The following is a 16,349-nucleotide window of genomic DNA, read 5'->3' on the forward strand; positions in this document are numbered from 1 at the left end:
CAGAGGTCTCCTTCTCATTCATTAGTCCTTCGCTTTTTATGTCAGGATGTTTCTACGCCACTTTTCTCAATAGAGCAGTAGAGGAACCCAGACCTTCTCTCAGCTCTACCTTCCAGTGCAGGTATCCTGAAGTAAGCAGCCAAGATGTGCACCCACGAACTTCCTGCTGTCTCCCTAGATTTCTTCCAGACATTGTAAGCCTACTACCCTTTAATCCCTTTCTGAGAGCCATACTAAATAGCATCCTCTGCTTTTGCACCCCTCCTCCAGCACTACAACACTTCTTCCCCCCCCCCATCTTGTCCTTGAAGGCACACTTATCTAGACTACATTTATGCTCACCCTCCAGCTCCTCTAACAGCATCTTCATCTTCATTTAGTACTGGTCTACTCTCCAGGTGCAACCAGCAGCACTAATTTTTCTGTCACCAGTGAACTCTTTCATTACCTGTGTGAGGTACATATGGATTAATATATTAAATCAGCTGAGTCCTCTAAGGTTGTGAGCTGTTATATCTTGCACTTGATGACAGATAACCTACCCTTGAAGTAGCAAATATATTTACTGGCATTTTCAAGTTGGTCAGCCTGAGCAACAGCTTCTACCTGACAATATTTCTTGTCTAATAAAAACTAAATAAGTTTATCAATATATAAATTAGATGACAGTATAACCTACCAAGTTATTAATGGTCTTTAATGATAGCACGAAATGTAACCAGCACAGAGAACACTGGTTCAGCAGACGCTTAGAGCAAGTTAGTCTAAAAGTGAAAGGAAAACCTTGTCTGCTTTCTGTCACTAATCTAATACATTCATTACTAGAATATGATAACTTACATTAAACTTTGCACATAGCCTTATTTAAAATATTGAACATAATCAAACAACTGAAATTTGACGCTTACATGAGAAATCCAAAATGGTAGGCATGATTTCAGAGACATTTAAAATTCCTGGGTGGGGTGGGGTGGGGTAGGGAACTGTCTTGAGCACCAATCATTCATTTTATTTCTGGGCATTATGTTTGTTTGGGATTAGTTTTTTTAGTGACTGTCCCTTTCAGATGTTCAGAGCCTAACAAGTTGTCCTTTTATTGTTTTGTTATTATGAGAGGGGGAGTGATAGCTTAGTGGTTTGAACATTGGCTTGCTTAAACCCAGGATTGTGAGCTCAATCCTTGAGGAGCACATTTAGGGATTGGGACAAAGAGATGTCACAGACAGTACTTGGTCCTGCCCCAAAGGCAGAGGACTACACTAGATGACTTCCGAAGGTCCAGTCTCCCAAGGTCCAATTGTGTATCTCCAATTAAAAAAAAGTTGTTTCTTATGCCAGACACAAACTTGCTTTCAGTAGAGCTATATTAGCCTGCTCTCTTGTAATAATACATGGATTCTGAGGCCATATATTGGTACTTGAATGTCCAATACATGTGGGCAGTTGAAAAAATTTGGAAAAAAATATAGGGAACAAAAAATATTCAGAAAGTTGTTGATGTCTTCATCAGTATGCTCCTTCATTGGAATGGGCTTCATCATAGAAATGCTAATACTATTGGTTTGTTTGTTTTTTTTTTTTATTCCCACTGGTGCTCCACTTAATGGCATAGATACCAGAAGTGCCATTGTTTTGATGCTGAAATTTTATTCTCAGAGGTGTATGCTCATTGTATGCAGCTGAATCTGATCTTACAGGCACTTTTAATTTCTCACAAAGCCTAAAAGCTATCAAGGTCCTACAAAGTTGATTTTTTAGCAAATTTCTCAGTCATCAATGTTGAACTGAATGCCTGCTGTGAAGGCAATGGGGTATAATCATCTACTGGACTGATGGTTAGTTTGTTATCTGAAATTACTAGTCTATTTCTGTTTATCTCAGTGAAAGTATTTACACGTCATAGAGCATTCAAGTATCAGTAGAACAAGTCACTTGAGAATGTGTATGACTTAAAGCAAGCAAATCCCCTAACTGACTTCAGTTGAACTACTCATGTGAAAAGGTAAATACCTGTTTAAGTACCTTCCTGAATAGAAAGCTTAAAGATTATTACAATAATTATTAGCCACTGTCATCTTTGTTGGTATTACATTCACTGAATTCAGTAAAAATATACATTATATTTTACACTAATTCAAATTGTTTTTGACATTAAATGATAGTCTTTTATACATTAGACCTCAGTGGGGTTTACCATTGAATTTGAAATACACATTCATGAATTTGGAACTTACTATTTAATTTCATGTCTTTTCTATGGTACATATTCAGAAATTTATACTCTCTATCTAGCAGAAAAGAAATCTCTCAAGTCCTAGTATCTCACATGAAGTTAATAGTATCTGTCATATAAACAAGACAAGAAATAAATTAATAATTGGATCTAGGTCTGGTCCCATTTGTTTTGCAACTCATTTGCAATATGTAGCATCTGGCAATCTGCCTTAGCCCTTTGAACCTGCAGTCATTCATTAAATATGGTTTGTTTCCTAATGGTGGCTATTCAGTCAGAGAACTTAGTGAAGAAATTGTTTTTATTCCTCAAGATAAATTAAGTGTCTGGAATACATTTTTTATCCAATCTAATTTAGAACTCTCTGCTTTTACTTATAATTTTTTGCCCCATGATACATTTTCCAATAGTTTTTATTTTTATTTTTATTTCTAATAGCATAACCTCTGCCCTTGAGCAGTTAGGTCCTATCAACCTAATTCTGTTGTGCAGCATACTTCTGATTTCTGTTATTCTGTGTATTTTAATGATTTTCTTCCTACAGATCAGCATGCTTAAGAGCTTCCTACTGCTTGTTAAGTGACAAATCCTATACGGTTTAACAACCGTTATAATCAAATTAAGGAAGTGAAAACCACAGAATTATGCTACAATTCTGTTCGACTAATTTGAGAGCTAATTAAAAAAACACCAACCAATTATCTATTAAATGATATGCCCCAATCCAACAAAAAGCATATTGTGCCTTCCATAGTCATGCCTGAGCATATGTAATATGATTTCCTTGATATCTGAAGGCCAGCGATTCTACTGTTATTTCATCACTGATCAACTTCTCTTTTAACTTAGATAGCAGAGTTATGTGCTTTTGGTTTTGAAGGTCTCAGTTTTCACACCCAATGGCAGGCGTGGTGTGTGTCTGAATGTGGCCCAGATTGTTATGAAAGCTGCCCAAGGTAATAAATGTTGTTTCCGGGCTGACTGGCTCACTTTGGCCGCATCTACACTGCAACGCTCTTTCGAAAGGACAGCTTTCAAAAATGAACATTGAAGGATGGCCTTTCAAAAAGGAGTTTTCATACAGGCAAATGGGGCCTGAAGGCACAACCCACCACATTGAAAGGACCCACCACACATTCAAAAGAGAGAGTCCACATGTCCCAGGGTGCCCTTTTGAAAGTAAACAGCCAGGGAACACCACAGGCAGGGTCGCGTGGTAGCCAAGTCCTTCTGGGGCCATTGCCAGCCACCCCATTAAAGGTGCTGCAGGTGCTCATCAATGCCAAGGGACAGTTCTAGGACATCTGTGTGGGCTGGTACAGCTGTGCCCATGATACCAGGGTGTTCAGGAACTCAGGGCTGGGCCACCAGATGGCTGAGGGGACCTAAATCCCCTGCACCATGGTGGATGCACCCTACACCCTTCAGGCCTGGCTCATGAGGCTCTACATGGGTCACAACCAGCTGACACAGGATGATTTTAATGAGCAGCTCAACTGGGCCCAGAACGCATTCGACCACTTGAAGGGGTGCTTCCGATGCCTCTTCACCAGGCTGGAGGTGGGCCTCCCCAGCATCCTGGCAGTGGCTGGGGCATGCTGCACCCTGTACAACCTGGTGGAGGCTAAGGATGCTTTCGAGCAGCTGTCTGAAAAACTATGAACTGGGATATGGGGGAACTATGTGCAGGAGAGTTAAGGAACTATGTACAGGGCGGTTGGGGGAATGGGGGTCTGGGGGAAACCATGACCTGGGGTTTGGGGGAGCTGGTGGAACTATTTACGGGGTGGTACAGGCCAGGGTGGGTCAACTCCAATGCCCCAGGAGGACTGAGGGTTGGGGCAGGCATGGGCTGGTGCTGGGAGCACAGGGATGTAGGGGTGCAGCTGTGATGCAGCCTCCACAGCCTCGCTGTGGTCGGTACCAGGGGAGCAGGAGGCAAGGGTGCTACTTGGCCAGCCCTATCCAGCAGCATGCAGGCCAGGTGCATAAGGCTGGCTGGTGGGAGGTGGGTTGGGACCAGTACAGTGAGGTTAGGCTCATGGGGGAATGGTGCAGGGGGGAGGTCAGGGGGCTGGAGTGTGTGTGAGGTGAGGGGGGGTGTGACAGGGGACTAGAGTGGGTGGGATATCACAAGAGGGGATGTTGGAGGGTGACTGGGTGATGGGGGATGGTGGGGTGGGAATAGGAAGGGGGTGTGTGGGAGTGGCTCACAAGGGGGTGGTGGCTGGTCACACCCTGGGTCAGGGCAGCAAAGTTGTCTGCCAGCCTGTCCCAGTTCTGCTGCTCCATCATGAGTCACTCCTGCAGCACACCTGTGAGGTCCCACAGGGCCGCAGTGTGGCAGGGTCCCCTGCCTCCTCCTCTCCACTCTGGTGGCACTGGCAGATGGCCTGGCAGGGCCCCATGCTGTCCAAGCTGCATCCCCTTGCCCTTAGTGGTCAGGCTCCCTGGCCTGTGGATGGGGTTCATCTGGCTGCCAGCTGCTGGAGCTGTGGAGACAGACGGGGACAGAACAATGGGCCATTAGTCCCATGTAATGGTTCCTGTGACCCCGCCCCTCCCCTCCCTGTCCTGGGGGCCCTGCGATGTCCAGATCCCAGGGTTTCCCACTTGGGTAGCATGTGCACAGGCTCCCCTACTCCCCTCAGTCCCTCCAGGGCTATGTGGCCCATGGTGCTGTCCCAGCTGCATGGTGTTGAGTGTCATGCACCGCCCCCACCCCCAGGGCCCAAGGAAGGGTGGCCATCTGGGTTCCACATGCACTGGGGCAGATGGCCATGTGCATGGGCTGTGGCCACCCCAGGAAAGACCAAGCACCCCCTCCCTGGGCCCAGGGGCTACCAGAATGCATGACATCTACTTGAAGGTCCCTCCGGGAACTCAGGCAAGGCATAGGTGGATGGAGCCCAGTTGGACAGCGCAGACAGGACATCAATGATGAGGGATCCCTCACTTGAGGCCTCATCATGGCTGATGGTCTCCAGCATCCTTGGCCTGCGTGGGCACCTGGTGCTAGCCGCTGGTCCCAAGCAGTCCTCACCTTCTGTCCCCATCTCCACCTCAGTCTTGGGCTTTACAGTGTCAAGGATGACAGCCAGAGGTCCCACCTCCTTGAGCCCAAGGAGGCAGTCTAGTTCTTTACAGTATGGACAGCTGGTGGGCGCTGCCCCCAACCATCTGGCCACATCCCAGGCCTTGCAATAGCCCTCATGTAATTCGTTAACTTTGGGCCTCACCTTTTCCAGGGTGTGGATGGGGTGGCCCTGGCTGGTGAGGACCTTCAAGAGCTGCTTGAAGGCCACAGAATTGTAGTGCTGGACCCCTGTTTGATGCAGGATCTCCTTGTCTTCCCAGAGGAAGAGGCAGTCCCAGGGCTCGGCCTCCATTGAGGAAGGGCTCCAGCACTTTGGGCCTGGCTCGCCTCCTGGGAGGGCTCCCCAGATTACTTGGGGGGGTGGCCTGGGGTGGATGGGCATCTGTCTGTCTTGCCATGAGCCCAGGGAGTGCGCCAGTAGGCTGGCAGAGGTGTCATGGCAGGCAGTGTACTGGGGAGCAGCATGAACTCCCTGCCGCCTGCATGCTCTCAACTCCCTTTCTGGGAAGCCTTGTGGGAGCCTGAGTCTTTAAATGCAGGCGGACGCCTGAGCCATAGAGCTCTGCTTGTGCTGTGTGTGGCACTGCTTCCTGCCAGCTGATTGGTGTCATAGAGGACTCCCTCTTTCGAAAGAGCCATCTGCGGCACCTTTACATTTGCTCTTCTGAAAGAGTCTTTCAGATCTCTGTTTGTGTGCAGACGCTCTGTGGGGGATTTTGAAAAGTGTTACTTTCAAATGTACTTGCTAGTGTAGATGCAGTCAAGTGCATAAGTTAACCTTCTACAGAAATGGGGAAAAAGCACATACCACAACCCTCTATGGTCAGGAAGTCACACAGTTCCTAGAGAAAAACCCATAAGGGAGTTTCCTGTTTTCTGCACATTAGAAATCTCAGGAACCTCAAACCAATGTCAACTTTAGTTATTGAAAGAACACCATTGTTTCTCATGTGCACACCATCCTTTCCCATCTCTGACATGTTTTTTGATGTCCTGAGGGAGTTCCAGCAGACCTAGAACTAAGGGAAATCTTGTGTGTAGCACTTGTTGGCTATATAACTACAGTTGCAAGCATGTATCAGATCTGGGACATTTTACAGTAAAACATTGGTCTACAGTACACCTTGTGCTGAAGATGGGTGCTTTAAGTCAGCAAATGTAATAGTCTGTAACTACTGCTGGGCTAGCAGCCACAGAGAAACACGTTCATAAATGTAAATAAGATGTCTTCCATTTGAACTTACCTCGAAGTCAGATGCAAGTAGGTCAACTCTTCCCCTTCGCCTTTTGAACCAATTGTATGTGTTTCAGAGAGGCTCCTCCATTGTGCTCACAGCAGTTGCTGGAACCATTTCTGCCTGGAAGATAGAATATATTTAAATAACACTCAGCCTGTGGCTTGTGAGCCACAAATGGCTTTTAAATCTTTCTCCTGCATCTCTCTGAAGCTCATAATATTAAAACAGTGATTTACGTATCAAATCAGGAAGCTTTTATATGTTATTCACCAATTAAGTTATTAATTTGCACTAAGTTATTAACTAGTAAAAACAAAATTGTTCCCTTGTCATACTGTTTAAATATGAACATGTATTGTCATAAATGAAACAATAAATTCACACTACTGTGGCTCTTTTGGGTAATGTTGATTGGTAAGTTGGCTCCTGAACCACTGATGTTTGAATGCCATTAAATTAAGACTGCACTATTTCCTCTTTCCTTATTGTTGGTTGAACAAAGTAGAGGGGTGACTATGGGAACTACACAGTAATTCTTCACCTACTTGACTGGATGATAAAAAGGTTTTTTGGGGTCATGAGTACCTCAAGCTGACTGATATCCAACTTTCAAGAGAAGAACCAAGCCACGACAAGTCCTCAAAGATTATGGGTGGTGTTCTTCTACTGGATGTGAGTGTTTGCCAATCAGACAGGGAAAATTCATATATTTGGGATCTAAACCACCTTACATTTTGAGGTTCATCTCCAGATGGATTATTGTTCTGTTTAAATTAATCTCATCTTTTCCTTGATTTTGTAAGATTTCACTCAATGTGGAGTTAATAAACGTGTCAGATTATTCCAGAACCACAGTGGATTCTTTGACAATCTAAAATTAAATATTAACTGACTTTTTTTTAAGGAAAGAATGAATTGGAGCATGTCTCTTTCTACCAAATTAAAGTTAATTTAACTAGTTTTAGCTTTTATGACTACCATTCGTTGTCTGAAATTAATAAGAAATTTATATAATTTTCATTACATTGACACCTTTATTGATTTAAGGGTGGAATATTCAATGGAAAAGAAAAAGGTAAATATTAGAAAGTGTGTGTAGTAGAAAAAGTGGAAATGTGTTGTTCAATGAACTTTGAAAGATGCCCCTAAATATCTCTTTGACTCTCTTCAAACTTGGATAGCAATCTCTTGAGAAGTATAAATAAGTATGCAAGAGAAAAGACCTTATCCTGCAGAAATGAAGTCCATGCAACCTTTCCCATTAACTTAAATTAACATAGGAGCAAGCCTTCTGTACCCTAACTTAAAACTACTACAATAAAATCCAACTGCTCCTTTTAGATTTCTTCTATCTATTTAATAAATTCAGTATCACTCAGGTGGTCAAAAGGGAAAATCATTCTTAAACAAAAGATGTTAAAAATCTGCAGTGTCTGTCATTGAAAGTAGTATGCAAAGCACCCAAGTACTTTGGGTCAAAACACAGCATCTAGTCAAAGAGAAAAAGTCAAAAAGGTCAAACAAGAGAGATAAGAAAAAGTAGGCTTAATTTAACACCACACGTGCACTGAGAAATACACACTAAAGTCATGAAAGGAAAGTTTCAAAGGAAGATTATCTGAAAAGATTGCTTTCAGAGGCAGCAGTGACTGATTCACAATACTTCCACAAATCTTTATTTTGTTATCTGCATGATGAAAGATAAAGCATCTGTCCAAAAATCTTTTTGCCCTAAGATGTTTGAGTTGGAAGTCATCATGCTTCTGCATGTGATTCATTCCCCAGTTACACAAGCAAATGAGGAATACCTCCAGTGAAATCAACATCTGGTTTTCTGTGGTTGACATGAGAATTAGATGTGTTGAGATTATCACCCAATAGTTCTTACCCTAATTTTACACTAGACACCACCCTAGGATTATATGTATATGTTTTTTATTAAATGCCACTATTGTACTAAAGGAACAGGGGGAGCTAGCTTTCAAGCACATGCCCACGCGTGCTTATACCCTCCAGTACTCATACCCTTACACAGACGTACTCCCGCAGCTGAAGAGTTGCCTAGCACGTCCAGCAGTCATGAATCCTGGGCAGTGATCTGAATGTACCACCTTGTCAGCTTGCTCTTTTTCTCGTCAATGTACTAATCAGAAGCAGTCAGCACCTTTCAACCTGGGGAAACTAACTCCTGCAGAGAGGTGATGTTAAGAAACAGAACTGTAGCTTTGCACTCCTCTTGTTACTTATCAGTCCAATAGCAATTGTCTTGTCTCACTGCCCCAGGAATTTGTATGGCTAACAGCAGATGGGAGTTAGATCTTCTCTTGATGGGGCCTCTTCCTCGGTGAGTTCTTTTGGGCCACTCAGCTCCTATTATTCTCTGCCCATTCAGTTGCTGCTGGCAGCTGGTCATCCAGACAGCCTGGCTTCAGGGACTGATTTCATTGCACACATACCCAGATCACACTTTCCTCACTCACACAAAGGAAAGCTCACTATAGAGAAAGCAGTTTCTTTTACGGAGAGGAAAAGTTAGGATTTCTTATACTTAGTGTGTCGATAAACAATCTTATCAACTTTTAACACTCAATACAGACCCAGCTGCTGCTGCAAACAAAGCACATAAAGCAAAACACAATCATATAGAACAAAGATACTTTGACAAAACAAAGCCACTGTTGCAAAGCTTACAGAAAGTTACTGGGTTTAAAACCAGCAATGACTGAAAGTTACAGAACTTACAGCTGCATTTTAACAGACTCTGTGGGGGCTTTATACAACAATGGCACATCTACACAATAAAGAAATACCCTCAGCCGGCCCATGACAGCTAACTTGGGATTGCTGGGTTCAGTTGTGGGCCTATTTAATTGCTTTATAAATTTACTGGCTCTTGCAGGAGTCTGGTGTCTAAGACCCTATGAAAAGAGAATCCTAAGGTTGGGTTTAAGCTCAATCCCAGATGTATATACAGCAATGAAACAGCCCCACAACCAGAGCACCAGGAGCCCAAGTTGGTTAGCACAGGCCATATGTGGGCTTTTCTTCATTGCGTGGAAAAACTAGACTATTTCTTCTGTTTATTATCGTGTGACCAAGTAAAATACTAGTCACAGTGAATTATCTGTACTCCAGTCTGATTTTTATTTTTTGTTTATTTTCATGGTATGCATTCGGCAGTTGTATACAACTTTTACCCAACTTGCTAATTTTCTTTTTCCCAAAAAAGTTCAAGGAGTCATATATCAATCAATAATAAGAGGCAGATTCTTTGCCTTCTTTCACATCTTTTTCACCACGCAAGTGGTGCAAATTGAGCTCAAACCCGCAGTAAAATAGCATCTGGGGATTCTCCCAATGGAAGAGAGTCCTAAGCATGTACAGAGCATGTAATCAGCTCCCACACCTCTCTTTTTACAAGCCCTGTTAACATTCACTTCTGAGTGAATGCATATTTACATTGGAATGGTTTAAAGAGTAACAAAATATTTTGTATGTACAAGTCAAGTTCAACCACCTTGATTGTCTAATGAATTAAAATGGCTAACTCTCTCAGTCAGCTAGCTTAAAGAAGGCTTACCCAGAACTGCTGGAAAAAAAAATCCAAAGTTTTTAATCTTTCATCAGAACAGTCAACTATATCAAACAAGTGAAAAAAAAAATCAATGAACGTTCCTTCATCAGGTCCTTGCCTGAAGCCTTTTAAATATCACAGCCATTTCTATTTCTTTTTAGTGAAGAAGCTGAACAGCTCTGGGACACTACTCATGTATGCTCCATATTCCAATATATTGATTGCAGAACATTATTTTGTTCTTATCCAGTGTAATTAGAAGAGAATTATACCATTTTAAAACCTTTACATGATATAAACATGTAATTTACTGCAGTGAATTTACACACCACTCAGAAGCAGATTTGTGATATGTTTGCTAAAGAATTTCAAAAGCTTCTAAAGACTCCCTTTCTCTCTCTCAAGTACTGGCCTCTAATTTTATACTAACAGTTTCTGGATGCAAATAATTCTGGGCATAATTCAGCATAATTTGCTACGTCTATATATTTGAGAGAGTTTATCTGTGAGTCTGTCTGTCTGGTGACGAACACTACCCAAAGAGTAAGAACTAAGACCACCAAATTCGGTGCAGCTTCCTCTTATAAGTTAAGACTAGTAAGGGGTTGGATGTGCTATGAAAAAGGAGTGTCGGAAATAGCTTTGCTTCTCATAATACCAAACAGAAAAGAGACAGACTCACCAGGCAGGTGAAAGGACCTGGCTGGGCGTGTGTCCCTACCCCTGTCTCTGTGACTTCCTCTGCCTTGAGCTTCCCACCTCCAGGTGCCCTTTAGGGAGGGCAGGAAGGGCTGAAGCTCCCATCACGAAGTGAGGAGAAAGTGCACAGTATTGCTCACTCTGGCTGGAGAGTGCAGCAGGCAGACATGGCCACCTCCCTGGGCTGTGCCTGCTGGAGCTGAAGTGGCCAGAGACACAGCACTCACCTGGCCCCAAGCTGCTTCAGTGAGAAGCTGCTCCCAGGGGCAGCCTGCATACTGAACTGCTCATCACTAGCCTCACCCCAGAACAATGATTTAAATGAAGCTTCTTCCTGCCCCCCCAATTTTAATTTAAAAACAAAACAACAACAAAAAATGAAATGAGCCAGGAACCCAAGCAATGCCATGCAACTGTTCCAGTCACAAATAAACATGGACAATAATAATGTAATTTAGCTCCCAATCCTGAAAATATTTATTTGCTTGCTTAAAGTTAAACATGTGAGAAATACCAATGGCTTCAGACAGGCAACTTATATGCTTGAATTTAAGTATGTGAACATATTTGCAAGATCAAGACCCTAGCTGACACAATGCCTGATAATAGGGCCAACAGCCACCATGGGTCCCAGGGCAAGGTGGAAGGGGGACTCAACTCTGTGTCCCCAGAATGGGCAATAAGCCCTCAGTGCCTGCAGCTCCTCTCCCCTGCTCCCCCTCAGAGCTACACATCAGCGTTGCTGCAGCAGTTCAGCCTACTTCAGAGCTCTGGTTGCTACCACAGCTGAAGTAGCAGTGGTGGCAGCCAGCATCCCGGGGCTCTTTGAAGTTTAGTGCCCAGTGCACCAGCCCCCTCTGACCCTCCCACTGCTTTGGCAGGCCTGATGCCTGATCGCACCTGTCATTAATTCTGTGTTCAGTATAAATTCGTTTCTAATTTTTCTGTTTAATGGCATTAATATTAGCAATTAACCAAAATAATTGATCAGCATTATAAGCAACCTGAGAACCTTTATTTAGATCAATTTCCGAAAAGAGAACCAAGCCACAGTTTACTGTTGAAAAGTATTTAAAAACAGAATATTTTCTGAAAATTTAAAATTAAATTTAAGGCATTTTGATCATACAAGGTAAAAATAAATCAGTTGTCATATATGAGAATTCTGCATTATTCTAATAAAGGAAGAAAAGTGATTTATCTGTGTAAAATGTTGTTCATGCATTATAATTATTATTATTATTACTACATTTGGCTTTTGAGGCTGGCAAATGCTTGAACCAGATTTTTTAAAATCAATATTTAGCCAGAATTTTGATTGATTTCTTGCTATATTAATTGCATAGAATTGTGTTAGTAGAATGTAAAGGATGCACCAGTAAAGTCACTAAAAGGCAGGAAATTAAGAAAAAAGGCTCCAAGACCAAGTCTATATTGTTTGAGTTAAACATCTCGGACATTTCAAGCTACACATGTTGTGACTAATAGCCCAATGATACGACTGCTTTTAATAGGCATTACTATAGCTCTTCTTTTTCCTGAGAACAATATTAAGTAATGTTGGTTCTCAAATGGATAGCCAAACAAAATAATGAGAATTTGAGAGTATATAAAACGACATACACTGCTTTATTTCTGTCAGTATAGAATTAAACCCTGGCAGTAATCCAAAAAAAAAAAAAAAAAGACAGAGCTTTTGAGAACATTTTTTTGAGAATGAAGAAAAATGAGGCCATACATTTAATATCTCTCAGAAGTATGGCACTAGCAACAACTGCCAAGATAACATATCAATAGCTGTTGATATATTATGTTGTATCTTAAACATAACATTTGCCAGTCTTTTTTCCCCCTACTTACCTCTCCCCCCCATGAGCAAAGGGGAACTTAAACTACCATAAAAGTAAATAGATGCATTTAGCTTAGTTTCAAGGTGGACAAATAAAGAATTATAAGTGAAAAGTGAGCTACTCTTCAGTATATGCTAATATAGATAAATTAAAAGGCATAATCCATTTCCTCTTAAACCGGGACATCCTCTTCCGGCTCCTTCAGAACCTCCTGCTGAGGTTCTGGCTGCACTTCTCCCTTCACCTTCTGATACTGGCACACCCCATCCACGGCCCCACAAACTCACGGGACCTCCTTGTCAGACTCCTCCTGGCCACAGCCAAGGTGGCCATCTATAACACCAGGGGAAAGAGGCTGGCCAGGGGTGGGGACTGCAATCATGGGGCCTACTTGAGTTCCACCATCCGTTCACAAATCCGGGCAGAGTTCCTCTGGGCAGCATCCACTGGCTCCCTTGACACCTTTGAGGAGCAGTGGGCATTGTCTGGGGCTCTCTGCTAGGTATCCCCCCTGGCTCCCTTATTTTGGCCATTTGGCTCCCATACCTTTTCCTTTTCTTTCTTTACTTGTCCCCTGTAGGAAGTCCTAGACCGCCCGGCCTTTGGCCTAGGGCAGTCGGTAACCAAAGAGGGGTTACAGCACCAGCCCGCACTCAGTTGGGGCGGTCAGCAGTTCCCAGTGCAGTACAATCCCAGCCCAGCCCTCAGTCCAGGGCGGGGCAGCAGTTCAAAGTAGCAGTACAATCCCAGCCCAGCCCTCAGTCCAGGGCAGGGCAGCAGTTCAAAGTGGCTTAAGCACAGGCCCAGCCCTCAGTTTGGGGTGGGGCACCAGCGCAAGGGCTTAAGCACAGGCCCAGCCCTCAGTTTGGGGCGGGGCACCAGCGCAAGGGCTTAAGCACAGGCCCAGCACAGGCTGGCCCTGTCAAGGAGGGGGTAGGGGGTCACAGGCCCTCCCACTCCACTGCGACCCAGCCCGGGCCCCTGGGGGTCGCTCACACACGACCACGGCAGTGGGGATCCAGGCCGCAACACACTGCCATGGGTTCGGGAGCGTCGTTCCCCGGGCCACTTCCTACCTCTACCTCCACTGGTGGAAGGTCCCAGTCCATCTGGTCAGGGGGTCCCTCTAGGTCGATCTCCTCCAGGTCATCCACTTTCGGGGGCTCCGACCAGTCGCCCATCTTAATGTCATTGGGGTAGTCGGGCGGCAGTAGCACGGGGGACCCGCGGCGATCCCGGGCCTGAGGGCTGCAGCGGTCCGCTGGGGCTCTGGGGCAGGCCGCTCCTGGGGCTTCTTCCCAGACGGGGGGTCTCCGCCAGCATCAGGGCCCTGGCAGGTCTGGGAAGTCTGGGTAGTCCCCCTGGGGCATCTGGATTCGGGGTTGTTCGGAGCCGCTGGGGGCTTGCTCCTCCGGCCTGGCCGGGCGGCGACAGGCCCTCTCCCCTTGGCGCCGGGGAGCTCGGGCAGGCACGTCCTCCCTGCCTGGAGGCCCAGCCTTTAATGAGCCCTGAGCCCCGCTCTGGGCTCTTCTAGCCCTGGGCTCCGCCCTCTGAGGGGCAGGCCTCTGGTATCCTAGCTCCGGGCCCGCCCACCAGGGCCTCTTCACAGCCTCATCTGCCTCTGAGTCTGCGGGAGGCCATACTGACTCACTACATCCCCCATGAGTATTTGGGAACCATATAATTTTAATGGATCACCCTCCTAATGGGGACCTTTTAGTTTGTGGGGGCGCTGCGACCGTTCACTCCCTTGGTTATACCAATAGGATCAAACCTGGATGCACAATAGTCTACTGCCTCATAGCTGGAAAGCAAAAAATTCCTTTCAAAGTTAATCTGAAAAAATATAGATAAAAATAATGTATTAATTTTAGTGTATTTGTTTTATATTCCTAAACTATTAATTCCACTGAAAAATCACAGAATGCATGGGAAATAGACAAAAAAGGGAAAGTTGAAATGCTAATAGAATTCAAATTCTAATGAGATTTGTGACCAGCAATGGTGTAAAATTGTGAACTGTAGTTTGAACTAATGTTAGAGACTACTGAGCACCAGAGAGAGCTACTGTGAGGTATAGAAAATTATAGTATTCTATATAGCTTTAGTAACAGTTGAACAGTGTGGCTATGTCTACACTAGAATGTTTTGTTGACAAAACCAGGGGGCTGCATCTACACATGACGCTTTTTCTGGAAGTGGCATGGTAATGATCAGCCCGGAAGATGCTAATGAGGCGCGGATGTAAATTTTCCATGCCTTATTAGCATATGGCCATGTGATTTGGAGTCCAGAAGAAGTCCAAAATACATGTGCTGACGTGCAGGCCTCTTCTGGAGGCTTCCAGTGTATGATAGGCTCAGGACAGAGGTGTGTGGGGGAGTGCAGGGTGTTCTGATGCCATGGCCAGATGGAGGCTTGACCCCAACTGGGGGTTTGTTGGCCATGCTTCATTTCTAAATAAAATGTCCAACAAACGTTTCAGCATTATCTTTATTTAAGGAAGGGGTAGGGAACCAGTATTCATGGGGGTCTGGGTGAGAAGAAGGGACAGCTTGGCTGGCACCTGGGGTTGCCACAGTTGCACACCAGGCCTGGGGTCTCAGAAAGCACATGTGCTGCTTCCTCTAACCAAAGAGCTGGCATGTTTCCTGAAAAACCACGTCTGTTGCCCGCCAGTAACTTCCTTCCACCTGCTGCCCTTTCTATGCAGATGGCAGAAGAAAGGTTTGAGTTCTGGGTCCGCACCAACTCCAGCTGCTCAGGCTTCACTCCCTGCTCCTCGATTCCCATGGCAGCCACACACCACCTCAGCAACTGGAGCTGGTCTGGATCCAGGATTCCCACTCCCCATCCGCCCCCTGTGCAGGAAAGGAGCAAGTAGAAGGAAGTTGCTGGCAGGCACCACACCCGGCTTTTCAGGAAATGTGCTGGTTCTTTGGTTAGGGGAAGCAGCACATGTGCTTCCTGAGATGCCGGCTCTGGTGTGCAGCTGGGGGACTTTCCCCACTTACACTGCAGGAAGTCATCCTTACCTCCATTTTTACAGGAGGTAACACCAGCATGGGCTCTTTCTTGGGGTGGGGGCGGGATTGATGGCAGGGTCTGGGGAGCCTCTCACACACACACCCGGAATTTCTTGATGCCCCCCAGTTTGGGAAGTTATGCCATATTGCAAATATTTCCATGGTAAAGTTGATTTCAGTTGAACACGTGCTATTGTAATCAAGCGAACCTCATTGCCATTCATTTGAGTAAACCATCTGTCATGAATGAATGCCCGTAAAGTGCTCAATCCAGGAAGAGTGGGCTTTCTGCTGGAAAGCAGCCAAGTGAGACAATGGGAAGAGAGAGGGGGATTTTTAGAACTGAAGCAGTTACCTGCAAAGGAAACTTTTCTTTTTTGTTACCAGAGGGGAAAGACACACAGAGGTGATTAAGCCTGAGAAGGCTTAAGGATTTCAATAAATAACCAGGCCACAAGGAGATCTGGGCAAACAGATATGTAAGTAGAAAATAAATGTTTCATCAGATGTGATCAGGTTACTTTTTATTTTGGGTTTGGTGCGGGACTTCTCAGTCTGGTTGATATACCACCTGTACACTATGGCTACGTATACACATGCACGCTACATCGAAATAGCTTATTTCGATGAAT

The 16,349-nt window shown here is 44.7% G+C and overlaps 1 long non-coding RNA gene across 2 annotated transcripts in view; it reads right to left on the reverse strand.

Annotated features, from left to right (window-relative positions):
- Window positions 1–343: 343 nt before the first annotated feature.
- LOC142012008 (uncharacterized) overlaps window positions 344–16,349 on the reverse strand; it is a 56,564-nt gene continuing 40,558 nt past the window's right edge. The window contains exons 2-3 of one of the 2 annotated variants that reach the window (XR_012645243.1): window positions 6,575–6,688; window positions 344–448 (exon numbers count right to left, since the gene is read on the reverse strand). This is a non-coding gene — a long non-coding RNA (uncharacterized LOC142012008). Of the gene's footprint in view, window positions 449–710; window positions 4,726–6,574; window positions 6,689–16,349 lie in introns of those variants that run through there. The other variant, XR_012645242.1, reaches the window with a different exon arrangement.

The sequence above is a fragment of the Carettochelys insculpta genome, chromosome 4 (assembly GCF_033958435.1).
Source record: "Carettochelys insculpta isolate YL-2023 chromosome 4, ASM3395843v1, whole genome shotgun sequence".
Taxonomy (NCBI): domain Eukaryota; kingdom Metazoa; phylum Chordata; order Testudines; family Carettochelyidae; genus Carettochelys; species Carettochelys insculpta.